This window comes from Cryptotermes secundus, unplaced genomic scaffold (assembly GCF_002891405.2).
Source record: "Cryptotermes secundus unplaced genomic scaffold, Csec_1.0 scaffold654, whole genome shotgun sequence".
NCBI classification, from domain to species: Eukaryota; Metazoa; Arthropoda; class Insecta; order Blattodea; family Kalotermitidae; genus Cryptotermes; species Cryptotermes secundus.
In genome coordinates this window covers 87,966-113,497 of record NW_019727402.1, presented here as the reverse complement: position 1 = coordinate 113,497, position 25,532 = coordinate 87,966, and the positions used below count along the sequence as shown (strand labels likewise).

Genomic DNA, 25,532 nt, shown 5'->3' with positions numbered 1-25,532 from the left:
CATTTAAGTTTAGTTTTAAATTTTGAAGTCCAATCGTTGTTTCAAACGTTAACAGTTGCTCGTAACCAGCCTTGTGTAATACAGTAATATTGATTAGAACACGCCAGCGTATACGGGTCTACTGCGCAACATTTTGAAAGTAAGGGTACACTGAATTTATACAGAGCTCTACACTGTGCACTAAACCAAAAAGAAAGAGCTCAGGTAAAATAGCAGAAATAAATTTTGGGACTTGTTTACGATTGTCTAGATGCAATTTTGTGATACATCAAAAGCAGAAACGATAGGTGTGTAGAAACAATTGTGCAGGGAATAGGAATGAAACCATTCGCTTATTTGGAAACGTGAGAAATGGTGGGACATATGACCCAAAACAGTCTACTCTGTATCATGTGAAGTACGTAGAATGGAACGAGGTAAAGCAAGATTAATAATCATGGGGAATTCGCAGGTTAAATCTGTTTAGAATCTTTAATTTCTGAAGCCCTTTGTTGGATCCATACTGCGATTCGTAAGGAAGGTTCTTAACAGTATTTAGCGATGAAATATTAAAGTCTAACAAGGACAAAACTGAATCCCCTGTAACGAGATTTTCGAGACTGACAAACAGATTCAACTTCAAGGAATAAAATGAGAATTTTAATAAGGTATATCAAATCTGTAGTTTATCGGAGACAGTAGGATATCCGAATTCCTAACGTAAGCATTTCATAGGAATCTGAGACGCGCGAATTCTGAAACGTATGAATTTCTACGAAACTGCAGAACAAAGTCACGTAAGACTCCCAAATATTAAAAGGCAATAGCGTTCTCGTGGGCACAAACCTGCACTGAAATCTGAGGAACAACTGTCTGTTGGTCATACATAGCGGCTATTTGCAGTTACTGCCTCTCGTTTCTTGGCCTCATAAGCACGTCATTCTTGTGGCCTTCTGAACACGTTCCATTATCACGGTTATTATTAAAATATCGTGACATGTAGACCCACTTCTAAGAATTACTGGGTTTTTGGACTATGTCTATCGTCTGGTATTGTAAAATATAGAGAACACGACGTTTCGGAAAAGATCTGTTTCGGCCTCATGTGATGACGGAAAGAGCACGATGGACAAAGTCTAGAAACGCAGTAATTCTGAATTTTGTACACCATCTTAAGAACTCTTTAGAATCTACAGGTAGAAAGCTGCTTCTTACCCGCATTCTTACTTGGCTTATTCTTCAACCCTGAAGATGGAGGTGACATGTTACTCCGAAACATCTGTTAACTTCGGCGGACTACACGGCACTGTATAACAGAAGACTGAACTCTACATTATTCCATTCGATTCATATTCTGTTACGCATCTCGAACTCAGGGCCGTTGTCTCAAGTCCCGTAGGAAAATGGACGTTTTCTTGAGTGTTTGTGTTTTGTACTGAGGCTTCGCGATGGTCTAGTCTAGTCCTACCGCTTGTTATAACATAGAATTTGATGACTTGTTCACTGCCGGAGGCGCTAATGTGAAACGGGTTCAGTGACAAAGATGAATGCCCTCTATTTATTAGCAGCTTTAAGGAGTCACAGAATAATGTCGCACGTCGACACATCTCGCATGTTTTCCTTCTTTGAAGGAATGAAATGATGTTATCCTCTCGAACCGTTGTTTTAGTACAAGTGAAGGTAAAGCTTTCCCTGTCATGAAGACTTATCAGGGAGTGGCTGTTTAATTCCTTGCATTCTTAACGTTAACTGCAGATCCGACCCCTTATCCCCTGGTAAATTGCCCCTATACCCATTGAATAATACGTTGGAGGGAGGTGGGAGAACCGGGTTGGAGCCAGTGGCGATAAAGAATCGACCTTCGATCTTCCAGCCCATAGCCTGGTCAGTATACCGGCTCGCTGCTGTCATGAAGAACTGATATTGCAACGATTGTTTAGACACATTCCCATACAGCTCGAAAGAAAAGGAACAAGTTAAAGCATAGCTGGAACTGACGTGCTTTTTCACTAGTTGGAAGCAGTGACACGGACTTGCGAACCCAATCTTGCTAGACAGGCAGAACTTTTATACAATCTGAAACTCTTTAAGAAGTGTGAAGTTGGTTCCATCAGGAAAGTGGGAAGTCATATTTCTGTACTAGCATTGCCCGGTGTACGGGTACATTTATTTTTGTCAGCTTGGTTGCCACCGGGGCGTAAAGCTGCCCATTCACCTGTATCTAGTGCCGAGGTAAAGGATACGTATATCTATACATCCACTCCTACACAGGTCTTCATGGGGTAGTGCTAAATTCATTAAACACTTTCTTTACTTAAGCCGTTCTTCTTATACCTTACGGTGTAGAGGTTTTTTTTTTAATTTGATAATTTTACAGACAGTAGGTCTCTTTGACAGTGTTCAGCTCGTTGCAAGGCCTCTGCCTAGACGCAGGACAACACAAACAGAATAAACATATACACATACCAAACATCCATGCCTTCTGTGAGATTCAACCCACGATCCCAGTACATGCCTTAGACCGCTCGGGTACCGTGACCGGCTTCATTAAACACAGGGACAACAAACTTAGTTTAGTTATTATCAAGTTGGCTGCTACAAAATAACTGTTTTACATACGTAGTAGCCAATGGTTCTCAGCTTACCCTTCCTTATTCAGGCAGTGTGTTTCTCTGCGTCACATTAGCTAGGTGAAGCTAGCTTAACTAATTAAGCACTACGCCATGAAGACGTGTGAGGGAGTGACTGTATAGATCCACATATCCTTGATATCGGCACTAATTGGAATTGAGTGGTCAGCTTCACAACCCGGCCGCTCTACTTCCTGGGAATGAGCCCCCGCTACCCATTGGATAGGAGGTTGAGTGTGTCCTACAAACAGTCTGATCAACGTGGAGAGGAAAAACATCTTGCCCCTACCTGGGCTCGACCTCCGACCCCTCGGTCGTCCAGCTCGTAGCCAGTCTCTATACCGACTGCGCTATCCCGTGTAGTACCAGTAAGTAATAGTAAATTCTAAATGGTTGTGACGGTGGTGTACAACCATCGAATACCGTCAAATGAGAAGGTAATTACGAAATTACATGTTGACAGAAAGGTCAGGGTGGAGTTGTGGCTTAGTACTCTCCTGAATTTTACCTGGGAGGAATTTAGATAATCAACAACAATCTCAGCCAGGTTATCTGTACTGTCAGCCTAGATTCGAATGGAGGATCTCCCGAATGTAAGCATTAGTGCTGACCACTACCGATACAATGCACGTGTTAGAACGCGACAGGTTGAGAAAATGAATGTTAGAAGGAAAATTTGTCCTGGTATTTGGCTGGAGAGGCTGAAAGACTCAGGATTACAGGTCCCTGGATTCAGTCCAAGAACCGTCAAGTGGGTCAGACACGTTACCACAGAACAGCATCTATCAATAAACCGTTTTCAAGAGACTTCTGATTGGATACTTGGGTAGGTTGCCACCATAACCATCGGTCGGAGTATGAAGAACTATTAATAATTCATTCTACACACGCACACACAGACATATATATATATATGTATTAAGATAAAATACATTTGGGATACATGGGCGTAGATAAGAAGATAATATTAAATTGGATCTTAAAGAAACAGGGTGCCAGGGTTCTAGCTTCGGGTTCCACAAAGTATTGAGAATTATTTGAGTAACTGGGCGATTATTGGCGTCTTATAATGGTCTCTGCTCCATGAAATTAGAATAGTGAATTTCGTTACAAGGATAAATAAAAGAAACAGTATATGACATAAACACCGTCCCAAGTGCAACAATTGATTGTAGTTCTTTTGTCTTGCAAGACAAAAGAACTACAATCAGTTGTTGCACTTGGGTCGGTGTTTATGTCATATATCGTATAGAGTGCAACAGGATGCTTAAATATATATTACAAAGAAACAGCTATACCCAGAGGTAGAAACAACTCACAAAAGAAGTAGTGTCATTAACTTTGCATTGATCAGTTTTAATTTATTTTTAGGTGTCTTAATTCCTTTTCCCTTGGCACTACCTCCATGAATTTCTCCGTTCACTTCGGTTTTTCTAGAGCTTACACATTCGGTAGGACTCCTTGGGCGGGTGATCAGCTCGTCGCAAGGCCTCTACCTGTATACAAACACAGAAAAACACACACACACAAACTAAACATCCATGCCCTGAGTGGGATTCGAACCCACGATCCCGCTTTCCAAGCGAGTGAAGACAGTACATGCCTTAGACCGCTCGGCTACCGTGACCAGCCTAATTTATTTTTAGGTGTCTTAATTTTTTTCCCCTTGCCACTACAGCCCCAGTGGGCCTAGGCCTACCTCCATGAACTTCTCCGTTCACTTCGGTTTTTCTAGATCTTACACATTCGGTAGGACTCCTTGGGCAGGTGATCAGCTCGTCGCAAGGCCTCTACCTGTACACAAACACAGAAAGACGCACACATACAAACTAAACATCCATGCCCTGAGTGGGATTCGAACCCACGATCCCGGTTTCCAAGCGAGCGAAGACAGTACATGCCTTAGACCGCTCGGCTACCGTGACCGGCGGGGTCTTCATTTAGTGACATGAAACTATTTTGACTGCACGAATTTAAGTGATCATGTTGTGTAGCAACGAATGAGGTGGGAAGACAATCGCAAATGGTGAATCGGTAAGTATTTCTAAGAAGAACATGGCGTGCGTTAAAGTATATACCAGCACTCGCATGAAGAGACTGAAGTCAGTATTGACTTCTTGCCAGTCAACATTTTAAGGAAGTACCTCCCAAATACAATTCTGGCATGTTGCTCTTCCAGCACTCTACTGTATCCCAACCGCTATCGTCTTTTTTAAGTTAATGACCCTGGTTTTAAAATTCGGAATCGTTAAGCTTCCCCGTTTTCATTGTCAGCATCTCACGGAGCTACGGGGAGAAGTGTCTCATTTCTGTTGGAGGGGCATTGGATTTGTAGGCTCTTTTGCAGATATCGATTTTTCTAAAGCAGTTTTGTGGAAGCCTGCGTGGGAGATGATTTCCTAAAAGGATCCAAAGCAGTGTGTATCGTTTGAAGTGGTTCGTACGAGGAAATAATTGAGTGCTTCGTTAGTACCGATGACCTTTCCTGTTTTCTTACTTAAGATTTTAAATTAGATTAATTATGTAATAACTTACTGGTGACTTGAACATATCACGAGATAATTCAAGGCACGTTCAGTGTTAATTTATTGAAAAATTCTGGTAAAATTCGCTAGAGGCAGTTTTTTGACGATTGAAAATGTTTTAACTTCTTTTTTTCCACCATTAGGCTATGCTGTTTATGTTCTTAGACTGAAATCTTTTGATGTATTTATGATACAGCAGGCCTACTATAGAAGACCATTAGACAGGTGATCCAATAGAATGATTTTATCTTAAGAGTACTGAAAAAAAAGTAATGCGCCTTTCCTTGTTAATTCTTTTTATTAATAAAACACACACACGCTGTAGTACTTTGTAGAACCTCAGTTGCCATAACAACTGTATTATAGTAACGTTGGAATTGTTTAGCATTTACATACTCGCATTTAAAGCTGCTGGAGTGTAAGTGGCGTTCCCACATAATGAACCATTTTGCATCAAAATTCCTGTACCTGCTAAAATAATCTTAACTATTGAATTTTGGGTTTACACAGCGTTCATTATGGAGAATTCTATCTTCTGGGATATAACGCTGCCTCCGTCATGCTGCTGTCAATCTTCGTTTACTCTTCAACCCTAAAGATGGAGGAGTTGTATTCCTCCGAAACGTCTGTTAACTTCCAGCTAACTACATGGCGTTATATCGCAGAAGATAGAACTCTTCATTCTGAGTTGTTAATTATTAATTACAAAATATACCTTGATGTTTCCTAATCAGTTTAAATAATTTGAACATAAGTCAAAGCATTTGTTTGTGACGATTACAAGGAAGAATTTTTAAGCATAAAAATGTTAACGGGCGTAACGGCGAAATTCATCTACGATCCGCTATTTAAATGTCGGTTTCTGTCTCCAAGAAAATACACAATATCTTCTGTTACAAAGGTCAGATGATAAAGTGTAAAGAAATACAGCCAATGTTTTTGTTTTGCGTAGAGAATAAATGAACTCATATGAACTAACTGCTGTTTGTTGAACGTTAAGGAAGATGTAGTTAGCGTTGCTCTAGGGTATACTGATTGAAATATGCGTACTGAAGTATTTGCACGGTTGCAGCTAAACTTTGCTTTAGTAACTTTTGATATAAGTGTCATGATTTGATGCATTCTTTTGTTATTGTAACTGCTTTAGTTGAGAGAAAATATTAACCACATGCATACTTGTACTTTAGATATGGAAGACAATATTTTATATATTACTCTTGCATACAGATACCTTGTTTTCTCTAAGCACTATGTTAAGGCAGGCAAGTCTACAGTCGTTGTTAGAGTAATGACCTCCTTCATGAAGAAGTGTAAATGTAGAGTGTTTCCCAAAATCGCAACGGATTCACCAAGGACTTTGTACTATAAAAGTGCTATAAATAGTCCACAGACAACGTACCCGACATGTAGACCATGACCTGCCTCGTGTCGTCTACGCCTCGTCAAAGTACTTGCAGAGATATTTAGCGAAATTGGGCATGGATACATTTCTTCCTTTTATCTAAAATGTCTGTAATTGTGCAAAGATATGGCAGTAATATTGTTTAATTGTGATTAATATTACGCCATATGTAGGTCACGGGATTTAATTTATGAAAATTATCTTGTAACACTTAATCTTTGCCGCGATTCTGAAGTTTGATCTCGAATATTCTCTTACATTCACTTTAAGTGATCTCGTTCCTCTACTGTTAGTTGTAAGGGTTTCAGGTTGCTCTGAAACTATTTATATGAAGTAATTTTAAATCATTCTCACCTTTGGGTTATGGCGAAAGCTTCGGTTCACATCATCATGGTAATTTGAACCACGTGATCAGGGTGTACGAGTGTGGCGTTTTATTCGGAACTATTTGATATTTTGGCAGGTAAATCGAAAATATTTTTAATTTGAATGCATATGATTAGTTATACAATTTCATATTTCACTTTAAGCAGTTAAATCATGTACCTATAATTATTACTTTTCGTTGATTAAATTTAAAGAGGCTATATATATATTTCTTCGTTGTTATTCTACATAAAATCACACGTGAAATATAATTCCATAACCCAGTCTTGTGAGACACATCACGTCTTACAGCACGGTATTATAAAACAAACAAGAAATTTCTTTAGTGCCACTGAAAATTCCCACCAGTTTGTGATCGGCTAGTATCGTTGAAATCGTGTAAGACAGTACCATAGAACGTGAGAATCCAGTGGTGGATGGACGCCAGCAGCTTCGTGGTGGTCGAGGTAGGGCGCTGGACGTTTCCCGTCGCGAACAGCACACTAACTGACTGAACGCGAGAGTGCACACCTCGTGGGTGTCTGCTAGCAGGCACATTGATCTGCTCATGTCCCAACTGCTCCGCCAAGTGATAGCATTGGACTTTATCTTTCGCTCAATTCACGCCAAGCACGTAAATCCAGTCTCAGCGACAATGTCATATTTCATGCAATCGACTATTTCCTGCTCGATGTGCACACGGCCTTGTTTATTTGCTGAATCAATCAATTCACAAGCATCATTAAATAAATGTCGTTTTGTGAGCTGATTGATTCATATTGTATTCTTCTAGCTTATGACCCCATGTGGTCTTGTCGATAGGTACCATTTTTTTCCAGAGGAACGTATTGGATCCATGATCAGGGTATTAAATCTGGTGGTGGATTATCCAGTTATTTAACGACGATTTAACAACTGCATACACACCACTTTGGAAACCTAAACGTAGATGGAAAGATAATATTAAAATTAGTCATAAGAAAGTGGGCTGTTAGAAGTGTGCACAGGATATATGTGGCTCAAATTATGCTACTCTAGCGGGATTTTGCGTAGACGCTAATGAACATTTGAGTTCCAAAAAAAGCTAAGGTATATCGTGACTACCTAAACGACTGTTAGTTTGTCAAAATAGTTTACTGTCACAAATTATAAAAGAAAAGTTTGTTAATGACCCAAGGTTTGAAGTTCTTATTGGAACTTTATAATATGTACACGGTGTGTCCAGGATCCGTTATGACTCATTTTTTTAAATTTTACCCTGCATTGCCATCTGTTGGCGAGTTGTAGCGTTAAGATTCTTGAAGTTTCAGCTGTGGCTGTCTGTAATTTCAAAGCGCAAGCATCGCTGCATCATGTGTTCTGACCTTGAATATAATAGCGCTGTTCTGACGCTCGTCGGAAAATGGCGGTTGAACAGAGAGCCAACATCAAATTTTGTTTGACGTTAGGCAAAACAGCCGGAGAAGCGTACGAAATGATGAAAAGTGTGTACGGTAGTGATTGTTTGAGTCGCTCGACCATTTTTCGTTGGTATACGGTTTCGTGACGGCAGGGAGGACATTGAAGACGCTCCAGGTGCATCAAAGCCGAGAAGAAGTGGCACTGAAGAAAATGCGAAAAAAGTTACCGAAATCCTTGCATCAGACAGATGTGTTTCTGCAAGACTCGACTGATCGAGGAGCTTTTGGGAATACCAAAAAGTACTGTGCATAAAATTTTGACCGAGGATTTTGGCAGACGGAAGGTCTGTGCGAGGTTTGTACCGCACACGCTGTCAGGCGATGAAAAACATGCCAGAGTGGAACACTGCAGAGACATGTTACGGTCGGCCCAAAGTGATTCAAAATTTACAAAATCGATTGTTACTGGTGACGAGACATGGTGTTTTCAGTATGAGCCTCTCACAAAGCGGCAGAGTGCAGCGTGGTTGAACCCAAAGAAGCCATCCGAAACCAAAGAAAGTGCGCATGCAAAAGAGTTTAGTAAAGACACTGCTAACCGTTTTCTTTGATTCCAAAGGAATCATTCACAAGGAATTTCTGCCAGAAGGTCAAACAGTGAATTCTAATTATTATCTCGGAGTCCTCAATCGATTGTGGGCGAGAATTCTTCGAATTGGACCTGAATATCGAGAGGAAGGTTCCTGGTCGCTCCTGCACGACAATGCCCCACCCCGCAAATCGAAGATCGTGCGCGATTTTTTGGCCAGAAAAGGGATCACAGTCCTTGATCATCCTCCGTATTCGCCAGATTTGGCACCAGCAGATTTCTGGTTGTTCCCAAAAGGTAAGTTGGCGATGAAAGGAGTCCGTCACGACACCATCCAGGACATTCGAAGGGAGTCTACCTCAGTTTTAAATGCGATTCCACAAAAGAAGTACAGTGACTGTTTTCGAAAACTTTTCAATCGATTCCAGCTATGTGTTGATTCAGAAGGAGACTATTTTGAATAAAAAGAGTGAAATTTTGAGAATAATTCACATCTTGTATTTTTAATGAACACAGCCCTAACGGAACCTGGACACACTGTGTATAACACAAGGAACAGAACCAACTCTGAGACATCGCGTGTATCAACTATTCCTCGCTATGGACAGTATAAAATATAACGTTAAAATAATGAATCAGCGATTCTTACAAACCTTCGGAAACCGACCGGTCACAGTGGCTCCGCAGCATAAGGTGTGTGAAAGCTTATATCGCTAGTTCGATTCCTACTCGGGACATGAAAGTTACATTTTAGCCCTCTTTTATATGTAGACGTCTCGCATTGACTCACATATCCGTCAGAATGCCTAAGCGAAGGGATCAATTACTTCAGAACAAATTATGAATTGGAGTATACAAGAAAGAATTAATACATGTAAATTAACAGTTTGAGATAAAGGTGATACTTCGTGATAAATTAAAAATTGCTGGTCTATGGCCCTCCAGTACTGAGAAGACAAATTTGAATCCCGCTTAAGGCTTGGATGTTTTTCTCGTTGTTCTGTGTTTTACTGGAATGGTACAGGGCTTAGAATTGTATGACACTTAGTCTAAGTAATCCTGCCTTTTGCCATCTGGAAAGTATGTGGAAAGCTTCTACAGATGAGGGGGCCACGATATCAGTCGGTCAATAGGAGCAAAAAGGACAGGGGAAACTGAAGCACTGAAGTTAAATCTTGACTTTCATTTTGCGGGAAACTCATTGCGTTGTTGTTGCGTGCGATAATATTTTGAAACACTTACGTGACTCTTCGGACCATATGTCCTCAAAGCTCAAATCTTATTTATATATTAAAGTAGTTTGTGCCTGTCCTAAGTAATTTAAATTGAAGCTTTTGATCTTCAAGAAATGCAACCTGTTGTGTTTATGTATGACAATTTTTTTTATCCGTCACAACAACACAACTCTCAATGCTCTGATTCATATCAAGTGTGTATAATGAGTTTATTGATCTCAGTGGTATAACTTGCTACATGTTTCGACTTATTAAAAAGCTATTTTCGGGAAAAATTAATAGTTTAAGAAAATTGCTATTAGTGTATATTTGCCCTATGAAGGCTTTTAATAAGCCAAAACATGTAGCAAGTTATACCACTAAGATCAATAAACTCATTATACACACTTGATGAATAATTTAGGAGCTATTTCAAGGAAATAGCGGCTCCGGTCTAGAAACCCGAAATTAACGGCCATGGGAATTCGTTGCGCTGACCACGCGACACCGTCTATCCGCTAAAGTAGGCACTAACTTCGCCGACAATCGGCGGTCCCTCGGTCGGTGTAGTTCGCTTGCGGACTACAGGCCACGGAGTTTGTTTTTGTTTTACACACTTGATTTGAATGAAAGTATGAGAGTTGTGTTGTGACGAGTAAAAAAATTTGAAGGTATTAGTTCTATGCATTATTACAGTAATTGAGTGAATATTGCCACAGTAAAATTCTTTGTAAGTCGATGAAAATCAGGTCTAATTATAAGATATCTAATCTTATAATCTTGAGTTATATCTTATAGGAATACGTTATTATATATTACGTAATTGTCTGTACCTTTGTATTTTGTTGTATAATTTGTCCTTGTGTATGTATCATATCATAGATAATAAACTCTGTATTTTTTGCAGGTAAGTGATTGTGTGTGCTGCGAAGTGCTCATTAGCGTTATCAGTCTGTCCTCGTCACTGATATATCAGCTTGCGGAACACTGCATTTGTCAAGGAGAAAGCCGCATCTTAAGTGAGTCCTTCGCTTTGATATTGCCCACATTTTTGAAGTGGTTTAAATTTATAAATCTGTTTAGTGGATTTCCAAGGGCTTTATGATATGTGTACAAAAGTTAAACAGCTGGCAGTAAGCTGTCATAATATCGAGATACCTGATAAATAACTGAAGATCGTCTTCTTTTCGTTATCTCGCACATAGATTATTTGTACCCGTCTGTCTGTGTACCCATCAAATAACGTAAAAATGACTTCACTACCGGGGATTTTACTTGGCCATAAAGCAGACGGCCAAGACAGAGATTGGGTTCATTCTTGTGCCAGATCGATCCAACACGCCAGTAAGTACAAGACATACAAAAGTATCCTTTTCAGGTTATTTCCTTCTTTAAGGAAGAAAGAAAGATGATGGCTTATAAGAGCACCGTATCGTCTTATGTGTATGTGAGAGGATGGAAAATTATATTTTTCTTTGTCTGCATGATGTAGATTATATGGGTTGAAAATCTGAGAAAGCGAATCATTAGTCTCCGGTTACTTTCTTTCTCTTTATATCCAAACGTTCTCTTCGGTGCCCTGTCTGCTAATCACCCCCAATCTGTGTTCTCTCTTCTTTTTTTTTCCTTGGCACTACGGCCCCAGTGGGCCTAGGCCTACCTCCATTAACTTCTCCGTTCACTTCGGTTTTTCTAGATCTTACACATTCGGTAGGACTACTTGGGCGGGTGATCAGCTCGTCGCAAGGCCTCTACCTGTACACAAACACAGATAAACGCACACACAAACTAAACATCCATGCCCTGAGTGGAATTCGAACCCAATCCCGGTTTCCAAGCGAACAAAGACAGTACATGCCTTAGACCGCTCTGCTACCGTGACCGGCGTTCTCTCTTTAGGTTGGGGAAACAAAGCTTTTCATTGTAAGATTTGANCTGCTTTACCGTGTCTCACGGTGTTGTCGCTTGCAGATTTACCTATACTTTTTCTTCAACCCTGAAGATGGGGGCGATACGTTCCTCCGAAACGTCGGTTAACACCACATATACACGGCGCCAAATCCCAGAAGACTGCTTTCTTCAAAGCTTTTCATTCATTAATTTTCTGAGTAAGCTTGTATTCTTCATAAGACGATATACGAGTACAAATGTATTATGTTTAATTATCAGGCTTGTGTATTGCTTTGACTTGATATAGGCCAACATATAATTCAGAATAACATACTTATCGACCTTACACTAAGCAGACACGAATAGCGGATGTGAGAGACCAGCTCTGGGGCCCACGCGACCTCCTATATAATCGGTACCGGGAGCGCTTTCCTAGGGTAGTAAAGTCGTCGGCGTGTTAAACTGCCCACTCACCTCTCTAGTACTGGCAATAAGAATATGTGCAACTATATCTCCACGTCCCCATACGTCCTCATGTCGTGATGCTTCCGTAAGAAAAGGAATAACTTCGCCTTATTCGTGATACATTACGAATTATAGAAATGAGAGTGGCTTGGAAACTACGATCTAACTGGCACTGAAGATGGCTTACAAGAGAATCTGTTGTGATAATCTAAGTGTATATGATCAATCGAAAGAAATAACTTATAATACAATTTTGCAGTCGTGTGTTTCGGTCGTTATGTGTCGTTTAATAAGGTTCAGCACACTTCCAGTATCCTTTATCTCGTACCTCTTACGAAATAGTAAAAGCATTAGTTATGACATGGGGCACGCGTTAGCGTAGTTAATTGGGGCACTAATGCTACAAGCTTGAAGGTCGCGGGTTCGATTCCTGATCAGTTCATTGAATTTTTCATTTGACCTAATCCTTCCAGCCACAGTACTGCCATAAGGTCGATTCAGCCTTTAGCAGAAATAAGTTTGAAAAATCTTCCTTGGGGTAAAGGACGGCTGGCATATAAGGCTGACAACCTCACCGTCTTCTGTGAGCCGGTTTTCTAGAAAATGTGGGGGCCTCGACGTCTCACAACCCTATGGACCTCCACGGCCTGTTACAGGGATATCATTACCTCTTTAAGTTGTGATATGGTTTAATTTCTCAATGAGGCGGAAGGTGAAACTTCACTGGTCTTCTCGTAATTTCCAATTGGATTGACTGCAAACAGCGTTTTAGAACGTCTTGAATTATATCGCGAATGATGGGAGGAGGGTCCACCTTCGTAACATTTAGGACGGTTCTTAAGATCGTGGGAAATGTGGGGTCTGTCATTAAATGTTAAACTTCACAGTACCTTCTTTTCGTATTTAAATTGGTATGACTTTTTAAATTTGAAATCTCATAGGTACAGTTGTTCTCCACGAAATTAAGCACTACGCCATGAAGGCGTATGGGGGAGTGGATTTATAGATCCACATTTTCTTCACCTCGGCGCTAGGTGGAGGTGAGTGGTCATCTTCACGCCCCGGCCTCTGTACCTCCGTTACCCATTGGATAGGAGGTTGGGTGGACTCCAGAGTCGGTCTGGGCGATTTGGAGAAGAGAACGTTCTTGACCCTACTGGGTCGTCCAGCCCGTAATCAGTCGCTATACCGACTATGGTATCCCTGCTCCTCTTTGGATTCCAATTCTTTATTTTATTATTTGTTTACTGTGTGTTTCCAAATTTTGGCTTTATTTCTGTTATGGCCTGCTCTTAAGGGTTACCTGAAATAGTGTAGGATTTGAGATTCTCACAGCGGTGGTTATGAAGAATGTCTTTTGGGCTATAGCGTCATGTAGTCCATCGAAAGTCAACCAACGTTACGAAGGAACATATCGCCTTCATCTTCAGGATCGAAGAATGAGCCGAACAAGATACCAGGGTGAAAGCGATAGGGAGCCACTTACAGCTGAAAGACGCATCATCTTACCATCATATACTGAGATGAGAACACGGGTGAGTGACAGGGTTCTGTAGGTACGATAGGCAGCACTGCTTTAGCCTCAGGTACTTTATTGTTAACCTTATCTTCGAATGATGAACTGTGTCTCAAACTCGTGTGACCGAGTTATGACAGTAGAAAGCTCTCATCTCTGTTAGTAAATGCAAATGCTTAACCTTGATACCACGAATGAAAAATGTCAGCGTGCATTTCCATTCGATGTGAAGAAAATAAATATTAAACCAATTTAAAATTATTCAGAGGATGATACATTTACACCTAACGATTGCTAAGTTTCTGGATAATGTCCATCGTTCAGTATTCCGAAGAGAACACAACGTTTCGGAAAGTGGATCTGTGAAGTGGTGGAGCGACTCGTACTCAGGTTGGGCCATTAGAAAAGCAGTCTCGGTCACGGGTTTCAGTGACAATTTCCGAAACGCCGTGAGTGTTTAGAATACTGGACAGAAATACAGTACGCCTACTCCTAATTCTAGAACCAGACCCTTTAACTTCAGTTTGTATTGAGGAAGTTGTCCTTTCCTGGATTTCCGGAGTTATTCCTAGTGGAGTAACACATTTAAATAAACCTGAATTATATTATTATGTATCCTTCGTGATTCATAATTCACGATAAACATCGCATCTTATTCATAGAGCTTTGTTAAACAGTGTACCTACTAATCAGTACACATGGCTTATTTAGGCAGGAAGTTCTGGGAAGAAGTAATCGTGTTAATTTCCTTTGATGCGATATGGACTGCATATAAATTGTCGCCTCCAACAGTTCTTCATTGTTGCGTGAACGTCTTTATCGAGCGGTTACCTAGCAACGATAGGGAGATACACAGACCCACAGACATACGCGTCCAACAATTCTTCTATTGTTATGTGTATTCGTTGCGGCGGGAACGTGTTTACGGAGCCGTTGCCTAGCAACGATAGGAAGGATCCACATACAGACACACAGACTGATGGGAGGTATTTATGAAGTATGCCGTTGAAATGGGCTCAGGTACCGTGATATACATACCAAGTTTCGTAAGGATTGGTTCAGGCATTCAAAAGTTGATGGTGGGGGGGGGATTCACAGAGACACTGACAGCGTGGAGATCGCATTTCTTCAAAATAAGGAAACAGGCGAAAGATAGGCGGTTCAGAGAGTCATAGTGATTTTTCAGCTTTCTCTTTCGAAGTAAGAGGAGAAAGGAAATTCTTTTGAAATGGTAAATATGGGTGTGTTGTCGAGGGAAGAGGCAACAAGAGATAACATTCCTTGAAGAATACTGCCTTCTGTGACGTGGCGCCATGTAGTCTGGTGGGCGCATACCGACGTTTTGGAGGAATGCACCTTCGCCATCTTCAGGATCGAAGTGTTAGCAGTCTCACACGAAATCCCACTTTTAGAAGGTAAAGTTTCGCCTTCCGTATGAAGGAGCACGCAAGGGAAGCGTATAAGGGCGTGGAGGTAAAACTGAAAACGTTTTCGACAATAAAATTAAACGGAGATGCATGGTCAGTTTCACACTCCGATTGTAAGAACTCCTGGTGTCCAGCGGATGCTAGAGATGGCCCGGAAGTGGGGAAAGCCTTTCATTTACCGAGACTCGGATTCCAGTCATTCTGCTCATATGTACCTGGATGAAATTTTCAGTTGCAGATATTTAGTCTCGAGTGTCTGTATATGAATGCGATTATGAAATATCCTGAAATCACTGTTAGAATGCACTTCTTGAGGTCATTCTGCCTTTGAGCTTTATAACTTGTACTCTTCTCCAAGTATAATAGAATGATCAAGTCAAGGAGGATGAGGTTGGCAGGGCATGTAGAACGAATGGGGGAGAAGAGTAATGATATTGGTGGGAAAGCCAGAAGCAAAGAGACCACTGGGAAGACCAAGGCGCAGGTGGGTGGACAATATTAAAATGGATCTTAGAGAGATAGAATGGGATGGTATGGATTGGATTCATCTGGCTCAGGATAGGGACCAGTGGAGGGCTCTTGTGAATACGGTAATGAACCTTCGGGTTCCATAAAATCCTGGTAAAATCTTAAGTAGTTGCAGAATTGGTGGCTCCTCAAGAAGGGCTCAACTCCATAAGTAAGTATTCTGCTTTTAATTTCGTCATCAATATAATTCATTATTTGCTCCTCTTTCTTTTCGGAGTGTTGTGTTTTGTCCAGTATTCTGGTTAAGATATTTTGTCTGTAAGCCCTAAATTCAGGCAAAGGAAACTTGCAGCAAGAGTAGCAATAATATTGTCCCCTTTTTGTTTTCTTTTGATAAAGCGCTATCCTCGTATTCACCGGCCTGTTCGGTAATACAGCAGAACCTAAATGTGTCCACTGAGGGTTCCCTTTCCCCTCCACACACACATACAGACAGCCTCACTCCGTCGGCCCTAATGTCCCCTGGAGCCTTGCAGCCGCATGGTAGCCATTGCGGGGGCTTAACTTATATCTCACGTAACGATATAATCTTATCGTATACGTAATATATGTAAAATCCGTCTCTCTTATCCGTGAGCCAATAAAGTAAACTCTATAATCCCAACAGTAAATCCTCTCCGTATTTCAGTTGATCAGAAACAACAGAAGCATCCGATTAAGCCGCATTTGCACGAATTATCTCATCTCTTGACGTAAGCATAAATCTGTTTAAATTATTGTAGCGTGTAAACCCGTTGCTGGGTAACGGTCACGAAAAGACGCCCGTTGCTGGTTCAGCGGTTTGTTAATAAACGGTGTTAACGGAACTCGTTTCTGGGCAACAGCTCGGAGGGTTTTGTTGTTAGAGAACTCCAGCGCGGTTCAACTCAATAGGGACCTGGTGTGAGGATTGAAATATTAAAATAAATGAGGCTAAGACTCAGGCAATCTGCTTCTCCCGCAGTCATCGACCGCCTGAGTCCCATGTTACACTGAATGGACGATATATTTCATTTGTGTGTAGTGTAAATATCTATTGAAGCTTCGAGATTCAATTCGCAGAATGCGTCCGGGTCAGCTGGCAAGAGGGGCAGTGCTTTATCATGACAATGCTATACCCCATGCAGCCCGAGCCACCCAGGAGAGAATTCAAGAAGTACAGTGGGAACTTTTTGAACATCCACCTTACAGCCCGGACTTGGTCCCTAGTGATTTCCATGTGTTTGATCCTCTTAGAAACCAACTTTGCAGCAAGCGTTTCGCCGATGACGAAGAGATTGAAATGGAGCTGAGGAAATGGCTGAGACAACAGTCGAAAGACGTCTATGTTGCGGGTTTCGGCGTAATAGTAAACTGATTGGAAAAGCGTATCAATATTGATGGAAGATATATCGAAATATACGGCCCGGGTTCGATCCTGGGTCTGGTCAGATGGGATTTGTGGTGGACAAAGTGACGCTGGGTCGTGTTTTCTCCGAGTATTGGGTTTCCCCTGCCAATCTCCATTCCACCAAATTCTCCATCATCATAATCACCCGGGGCAGGCTACAATAGACCAATCAGCGGCCGCGGTGCCGACTGGACCCAGTTGGACTCCACCACCCACTAGGCGAATTTAAAAATAAATTGTATAAAAAAATAAATGTTTTTTTCATATTCGAATATCAAACTTTTTACATTTTATATCAATTTGTGACCTATTTACTGACTCCCTCGTACGAAGCCCCTTATAACAGGATAGTCGGCACACATGGATGTAAACGGCCTAGCTCTGTCAATGGAGGCTTTTACCTGAGGACGGAGACACAGAGACCAGTCTCAGAAACATTGTTTAAATAAAAAACAGGACGATGGATGATGTCCAAAAACACAATCGTATTAATATACCATCGTCACAAACTTTCAGATCTTACTTATGATGCAAGGATTGACCACTGAACGTGCTTGATTGGTCTTGATATGTTGGGTTTTTGGACTTTATCCATCGTCCTGGTTTTTAAGATAACAAATAAAAACACGACGTTTCGGAAACTGGATCTGTTTCCGTCCTCAGGGACCCAACTGAATAGGTGTTTTCCTTCACCTGAGGACGGAAACAGATCCAGTTTCCGAAACGTCGTGTTTTTATTTGTTATCTTAAAAACCAGGACGATGGATAAAGTCCAAAAACCCAACATATCAGTGTGTTATACTCCATCGTCAGAATCCTATAGTAACTACTTGATTGGTCTTGTTATAAATTTCTTAGAAGTTCGCTAGGCCGAGGCATCTGGATGTTGTTAGACTGCAAAGTGTTCTCAAGAAGTTTGTGTGATCTGGCCTCGTCAGTTGTGTTATTTTTAGTTAAGGACGTGTCAGCAGATGATACGATGATACGGACTATGTTCTAAGGCGGATGTTTAGATTTTTACATTTTTATTACGTGTTCCATGAATGAACTTTGTAAAATGAACTCTTTACGTGATGGTCCTTCCTGTCAGATGAAATTTGGCACTGAGGTCCTACACGCAACTAATTTTGGTCCTTTCCATCCTATTTAAGCGTAACGCTAATTGTGCATGATATCTAGATCTGGTCATTTATTCAAAACGGATTATCTTTCAGTATTTTCTGCAAGACACGGAAATTATCGCATTAACATCTATAAGCAATTTTCTGTGTAACCGAGGTACTGGGGTTGTCGTCACAGCAACGAAGTAAATTAATTTTTTATTACAATCGATTACAGTGAATGAAAGTATCAGTTGTTTAATCAATTTTATTGTTTCGTTCAGCCACAGAAAAAATTGATTAAACAACTGGTACTTGTATTGATTTTAGTAGATTTTATTAAAATTTTAATTTATTTCGCTGTTGTGTCAGCGGGCCCAGTTCATCGATTATATAACTGAACACAATGCAGAAATTAAAGGTAAATAAATAAATGAATTATTCGGTATGTAACAGTAGATTGTATCTTGAATGAATTAACGTTAAGACTAGAGAATTGTACAAAGTCGCAAATAAATTGTCTGGATCATCACAGTCGGAGTTCAACCTCCCATCATTTTTAATGTCTGATTTTGATGCTTTGTTCCGCTCAATGTTTCGCATTCAGCATGCGTTAGAGAACAAAGGGGAGGCTAGCGGATCAGTACATTTGCTGCCTATGCACTTAAAAGAAAGTCCCAATTACTGTTAAGAGAGGAAATGTGTTTGCCTCTTTAATTGAATTCGGAATATTTATTTGATGCATTTCCGCATCACGTTGGACTAAAACATGTGATTTATGTTCACTATTTCTTACTTTGGCCCTAGGATAGTTTGTCATGAACAGTTCAGGGAAATCAGGAAAGGTTGAAGTGAAAACCGATATCTCTTCATACTCATGGCGTTAATTTGTTGGAGAGCATAAATACAATGAGTGCCAACACAGTTCTTCATCATCATCATTAGCAAAACAGCTATTTTTGAGCCATAACCTTCCTTAAAAGATTCTGCCAGACTTGTCTTGAATTATACCATCCTGTTTTAACTTCCTTGGGTTGAAGTAAAAAATGTAAAGCTATCTCTATAACAGGCGGTGGAGGCCCATAGGGTTGTGAGACGTCGAGGCTCCCACATTTTCTAGATAATCGATCCACAGATGGCGGTGAGATTGTCAGTCTTACGTGCCGGCCGCCCTTTACCCCCACTACGATTCCTGGTACTCTTTTCTGTTAGAGGCTGAGTCGACCCCAGGGTCATAGTGCGGCTGGAAGGATTAGGTCAATTGAAAAAAACAGCGACATCGGGAACCGAACCCGTGACTCTCCGGCTTGTAGCATTGTGGTTTCGCAACAATAATTTCTTTATATAGAAAGATCGTCGGTCTTGCGTCCAACCCCGAACCTGGAGTACCAGGTCTCTGTATTTATGTCCCCCAGAAGCAGGTTGGCCCAGTTATACCCCCAGACACCGGGTTCCCTTTTCGTCGCCTTCTGCTTCTTGCAGGACTACGGTGGAGGTATTCTAATCCGCCTCTACACGGGGAAGCACTTTAAGGAATTGGTCTAGAAAGGAATAGAGATGAAACTAAATGTAATGATCACACATTGATAACAGCCATGCGTTGCAGAACAGAGATACTAAAAATTACCATTCGGGCTATAAAATAAATTACGAGTATAGAAGAGAATACAAATTAAACTGGATGTATTTGAACACGATATGGACCCAGATGCAGCGAGCGGTGATGTAACTGTATGTAACAAATAAATATAAACGTCTGAGAGCAAAAATAAACACAAATTAGATTCATTATAAAATTTCGAAATTAATGCAGTAAATTCTTACTATCGAGTTCAAATTTCTTAATATACCTTCAGTCCCCCACCCAAATATGTGTACGCAATTTTTCTACTGTCTTGCTTTGAACAAACAAAGAACACGAATTCCAAGTCGGCAGAATACGAAGTGTTCGTGAAAATATCTGCCTAATTGGGCAGTTCTGGATATCAGATAACGAAGAACTTCATGATTTTTAGAAGCTTCGCAGTATTTTTACGCAGCGAAATCTTGGATGTTACAATGAAGCATGATTGATGAGAGAGGATACAGATCTAACATTTTGTTCCTCTCCTTTCCAGTCTTTTCTTATTGTCCATTACTTGAGGACGTCATCAGCCATTCTGGATTTAAAGCACCGGATTCGCGGAACACAGCACACCCAGTTGGCTGAAATATGAGCTACCGGATGCGATGATCTCCCCCTCGACCTCTTGTCCGTAGTGTTCGGACCTTGCGAATATTAGCTTTCCGGCGGGGACAAGAGGAAATCGAGACCGAAAGAAGAGTGACATGCCTGAACGTATCATACCCGACTGACTGACTGCCTGCTAAATTGGTGCTGGCACTCGCCAGCACAGTGATTCTTTGTTCCGAATCCCACAAGGCACATTACATTTTGCTCTCTGGCGGCTTTGGGAGCTTTCAGATGTCTCAGTCTGAACTTACTGCCTCGAGGGACCGCCATTGAAATAGTTCCAGGAAGGCGCGCTTCCAAGGGAACTGATCCCATTTATATTGGTCTCCATCATCAAACATTGTCGTTAAGACGTACATTCTTGGTTTCATCAAAGTTTCCGAAATTTGACGGCAACTGTAAACGGTAATTTGTTGTCGTTGGAACTGCTTTCGTCATATTTTGCATCCCATTGGCTGCGCGGTCGAAAGCGCACGCTTAAAGATATAAATTTCATATTCGAATCTCAGTTAGAACATCGATAGGTATATATTTTCGCCTGTCTGTGTTCACTAAATTTAGAAGGCTTTCACGTATTTGTACTCCCAAAGAATCCTGTCTCATGCCTTAATACGGACTTAAAACCTCTTACTCCCACATAACTTGTTAAATGCATATGATCTTGAGAATCCTAATGACTCATCTGATGATTCTGATAACCTCCAGTGTATTGATGTAACCGGATACGTTATGTTTAAGAGTTTTAATAATTTAATTTCAAATCCTGGGCTGTATTTTAAAAATTAACTCCCTGACTCCGAGTCCAGTCGTGTATACTTGTATCAGATGAACTCCAAGCCGAGGCTCAGAGCTGTAATACGTACAGGCTCGCGTGTAGTGGTAAATGCAGAGGTAACTGGCGGGGTAAAATTACCAGCCTGTCTCCACATATCTCGCAGGGACTGCCCTAATACTGAATCCACACTCCCGCAATGAGATGCCAGGTTTATGGCATGCCCCTTGTATTTTATTATAATACCACTAATGTTGTGACATGACCCCTGACAGCCGGAATAGTCCATTGCTAGTCAGCGGCTCGGTAAACACAGTCTCGCGGAAGCGAACGCGGGCAACAGTAGAAGAGCGGTGTTTTCTTTGGCCAGCACCAATCTCGTTGCTACACAGCGGTGCTATAAACACATCTCTGCAACAGTGACCCAGCAGGCAACAATAAAGGAACGGTGTTTTCTGTGGGGGCCGCCCCTAGGTTGTATAATGAGGACCTCACGTAGCTGCTGAGAATTAGAATTGAGGGAGTGTCCGGAGTTGGCATTTGGCAGATTAGTGGCAAGAAAGGGATTAGACTGTGCAAAGAAGGCTTCGTGTGCGATTTCAAGTTACAGTGAGACTGTTATGAATCCGTTGCCAATAAACGACTATTGGAGAATGTAATAGACTGAGGACGCTTGTGTGTATAATAGTGAACTATAAAGTATGGAAATAGCTATAACGCAGTATTACATGTAGTTACGAGTTGTGTGTATAAGTACAATAAACCCAATCATCCTATCCAAAACCCGTCTATAGGCCACGAACGCTGGGGCTGAACTAGTTTTCTGGGCTGTAGCTGCAGTCGGCTGTTGTACTTTGTCTAAAGTATGTTCGAGGACATGTCATAATCTGCAGAAGAAAAGTCCTCTATGCTGAACAAGATTTTTAAATATGGCCTCTTATGTTCTCAGTGTGTGTTAATGTATTCATGATGTAAAAAAAAAGGTAAAAAAGTAACGTTGTCCCTGTAACAGGCCGTAAAGACCCATAGGGTTGTGAGAAGTTGAGGCTCCCACATTTTCTAGACAGTCGGCTCAAAGATGGCGGTAAGGTTGTCAGCCTTACGCGCCGTCCGCGCTTTACTCCCCAGGAAAATTATTTAATTAATTCCTGAGTAAACCCCAGGGCCTAGTGCGACTGAAAGGATTAAGTTAACTGAAAAAATCCAATGACCTCATCGGGACTTGAAACCGCGACCTTCCGGCTTGTAGCATAGCCCCTCAATCAACTACGCTACAACATTCCAAATAACAGTCACGTCCTACAGTACAGTTGAGTTTTAAACGGTACACGGTGTAGAATCCAGCAATTTTCTGATGATGAGTCATCATTGATGACATAACAATTTACACCACTATCTGCCAATGATGCACCCTGTAAGACCTTTCAGACAGAGAGTGTCACAGAAACTGCAAAATGGTGGCACCAAATACTGTTTCAACGTTTGTGATCCGTTGCAAGTTCGAATCTCGGTCTACATACCGCCTCTCCTTAAGTTATTGCAAGAAGTTGCTGGAATGATACCTTAAAATAGGCCACCTCGCTTTGTTCCATATCACAACCATCCTCCTACTATTGAACTCTTAAACAACTGACGCATTTCAGAAGCGTCGTTAAGTGAGGCAGTAAACAAAAGGCACATCGTTTTTTGTTGGAGGACAGAACTATGTAGGCTGTAGACAATTGGAACAGCTCCCTTTTCTGTAATCCGCTGGGGCGTGTTGTGTGGTTTTGTTCTGCTGGTTCCCACGTCTTGTGTGAGTCTGCGTGCTGATTGCAATGTAAGTTGCTGCTGAAAGTAAAGTTTGCCGCGATGGGAATTTCGTAGAAGTGAGTAGAGAACTTCTCATGTTGCTGTTCTAAATTTAAATTTCATTGATTCCATCTCCTCGTTCATGTTCCATACTTCTTAAAACTTCAGAAGTCAATTCCGAAACAATTTTCAGTTCATGATCATTTCAACATCTCTCAGGCCGGAAAGCTGTTTCGTGTCAAGCAACTTTTATCATATTCCTTTTCTTATTAAGATAAATATTTGTATTACTTGCCGAGCTGAAAACTGCTTGGCTTGATATTCTGTCGCTGTTTCCCTACAAAAATCCTTCTTCACTATTAACACTGTACTTCATCCTACACGAATATGATTATCTTTTCCAGTTTATAAAAATTTAACTCGTAATGCGATTCAAGGACCTTCCGAAAACACGACGGATCAGTTAGTTAGAAAACTAAGACAGTTAACCCAGCAACCTTTTAGGAACATATTTTGACCTGTCGTATGACAGATTACTGATGAAAAAAAAAAGTGTCAAGTGTCAAAAATGTAGACCATTAAAAAAGTGCTATATCTGAGAGCTTATGATGCCAGTTGGGATTTTGTTTGAACTACGTAGTCAAGAAATGTTAGGAGGAACTTTTCGTTACATCTGAAATTCTTAAAAAGTTTTTATATAGGCTTATATTATTTATCCATGAAAGAAGAGTAGCTCTGATATCCTGAAACTGCGACTTGTCACTAGGGAAGTTTATGGCGACACTTATAGGGTTAAGGAAATGACACGCTCTCTTGCTTCCAGAATTTGCTATTATCTGTATGCGTCTTTTCCCCCATGTTTCTGTCTCATCACACAGCACAAATACTAACACTGTCGTATGGGAGACACAAGCGGCTGTAGCATATTGTGTGTATGCTACACCAGTCTATGACTCGCAGTGGTAAATTCTGATGGACTTCTCCTACTTATATTGGAATTTGTTTCTTAATTTATTCAACGATACCTTCTGGGATATGCGGGACCGCCTCTGTGGTCTAGTGTTCAGAGTTCGTGCCTACAGATCCAGAGGTCCCGGGTTCGATTCCCGGCACTACCAGATTTTCTGAGAAGTAATGGGTCTGGGATGGGGTCCACTCAGCCTCTTGAGGATATCTGAGGAACTACTTGAATGGAAAAGTAACGGCTCCGGTCTAGAAAACCGAAATTAACGGCTGTGGGGATCCGTTGCTCTGACCACGTGACATCCTCTATCCGCTAAAGTTGGCACTACGCCGACAAGCGGCGGTCGCTCGGTCGCTGTATTTTGCTTGCGGACTAAAGCCACGGAGTTTGTCATGGTGAAGAGTAAGAGAAAGCCAAGAAGTCGCTGAAAGGAAGGGTTTGAGACTAATAGAGGCCTTACATTTTCCGACTTGTAAAAAAGAAAATGACGATACCAAATGAATTACAGCCAGTCACACGAAATGTTGTAATCGTTTTGCTGTAAGTGTTTGTTTTGTGCGTTGAAAAGTAACAAATTGATGGCGACAGTAAAATTCGAATTGTGTGTTCATAACAGATGATGGTCGTTGTATACAAGAGCGTAACGTTCATATGGTTTTGGATTATGAACGTGTCCACAATATTTTATGGCCACATCAATTCTGGTACAAAATCAACAATAAGGGATAAAGTCATCATGTGCGTATGGTGTTAAGTATAGAGAGTAATACAATAATGATGCTTTTTTTTTAACTGGGTTGTCTAGTGTCGGTCGCTTGAGGTTTTCTTGTGTCCATCTGCTACTCTGTATCTTTCTGCCTCTCCCAGCCCTCGTGAGAATATTTGAACACAAGCATCTTACAGTCTACAACCTGTGTTCTGTGTTTCACTTCAATTTGGAAATATTGAAAGAAAGCCGTTCGTAATCTGGCATTTTTAGGGGACATTCGTTTATAAAAATACAAGCCTGCTTGATTAGTAATGCAGGCTAATATGTTACATCATAATGAGCAAGTACTGATGGGAAGGGACTCGAATAAGACAGAAGTACTACAACTTATTTTCTACATCCAGACAGAATCCAGTCTCCGAAAGGACGGTGTTTAGTTAAGAACAGGACGATGGATAATGTCCAGAAACGTAATATTTGTACTGTTCAATATTATGTTTCTGCACATGTAGCCTCCTTCCTCACAAGAATAGTACAGTATAATGGCTATTCAGAACATCTTTTAGGTTACGTCACCCCTTGTGTAGGCAACCATACGGAAGAAAAGCCACACTTGTTCAACGATGAAACGAGCTGCATCACGGTCTGGTAATGGCGCGCCCT

General features: G+C 41.1%; 2 protein-coding genes across 3 annotated transcripts in view; one reads left to right on the top strand and one right to left on the bottom strand.

The window, feature by feature from the left end:
- LOC111864717 (phosrestin-2) overlaps nt 1-7,396 on the bottom strand; it is a 208,507-nt gene extending 201,111 nt beyond the window's left edge. Inside the window, exon 1 of one of the 2 annotated variants that reach the window (XM_023852195.2) lies at nt 7,314-7,396. The gene's annotated coding sequence lies outside the window, so the exon portion shown is untranslated. Of the gene's footprint in view, nt 1-6,890 lie in introns of both variants that reach the window. The other variant, XM_033751549.1, reaches the window with a different exon arrangement.
- Nucleotides 1-25,532, top strand: part of LOC111864719 (14 kDa phosphohistidine phosphatase) — a 305,545-nt gene that overhangs the window by 210,068 nt on the left and 69,945 nt on the right. The window lies entirely within an intron of this gene.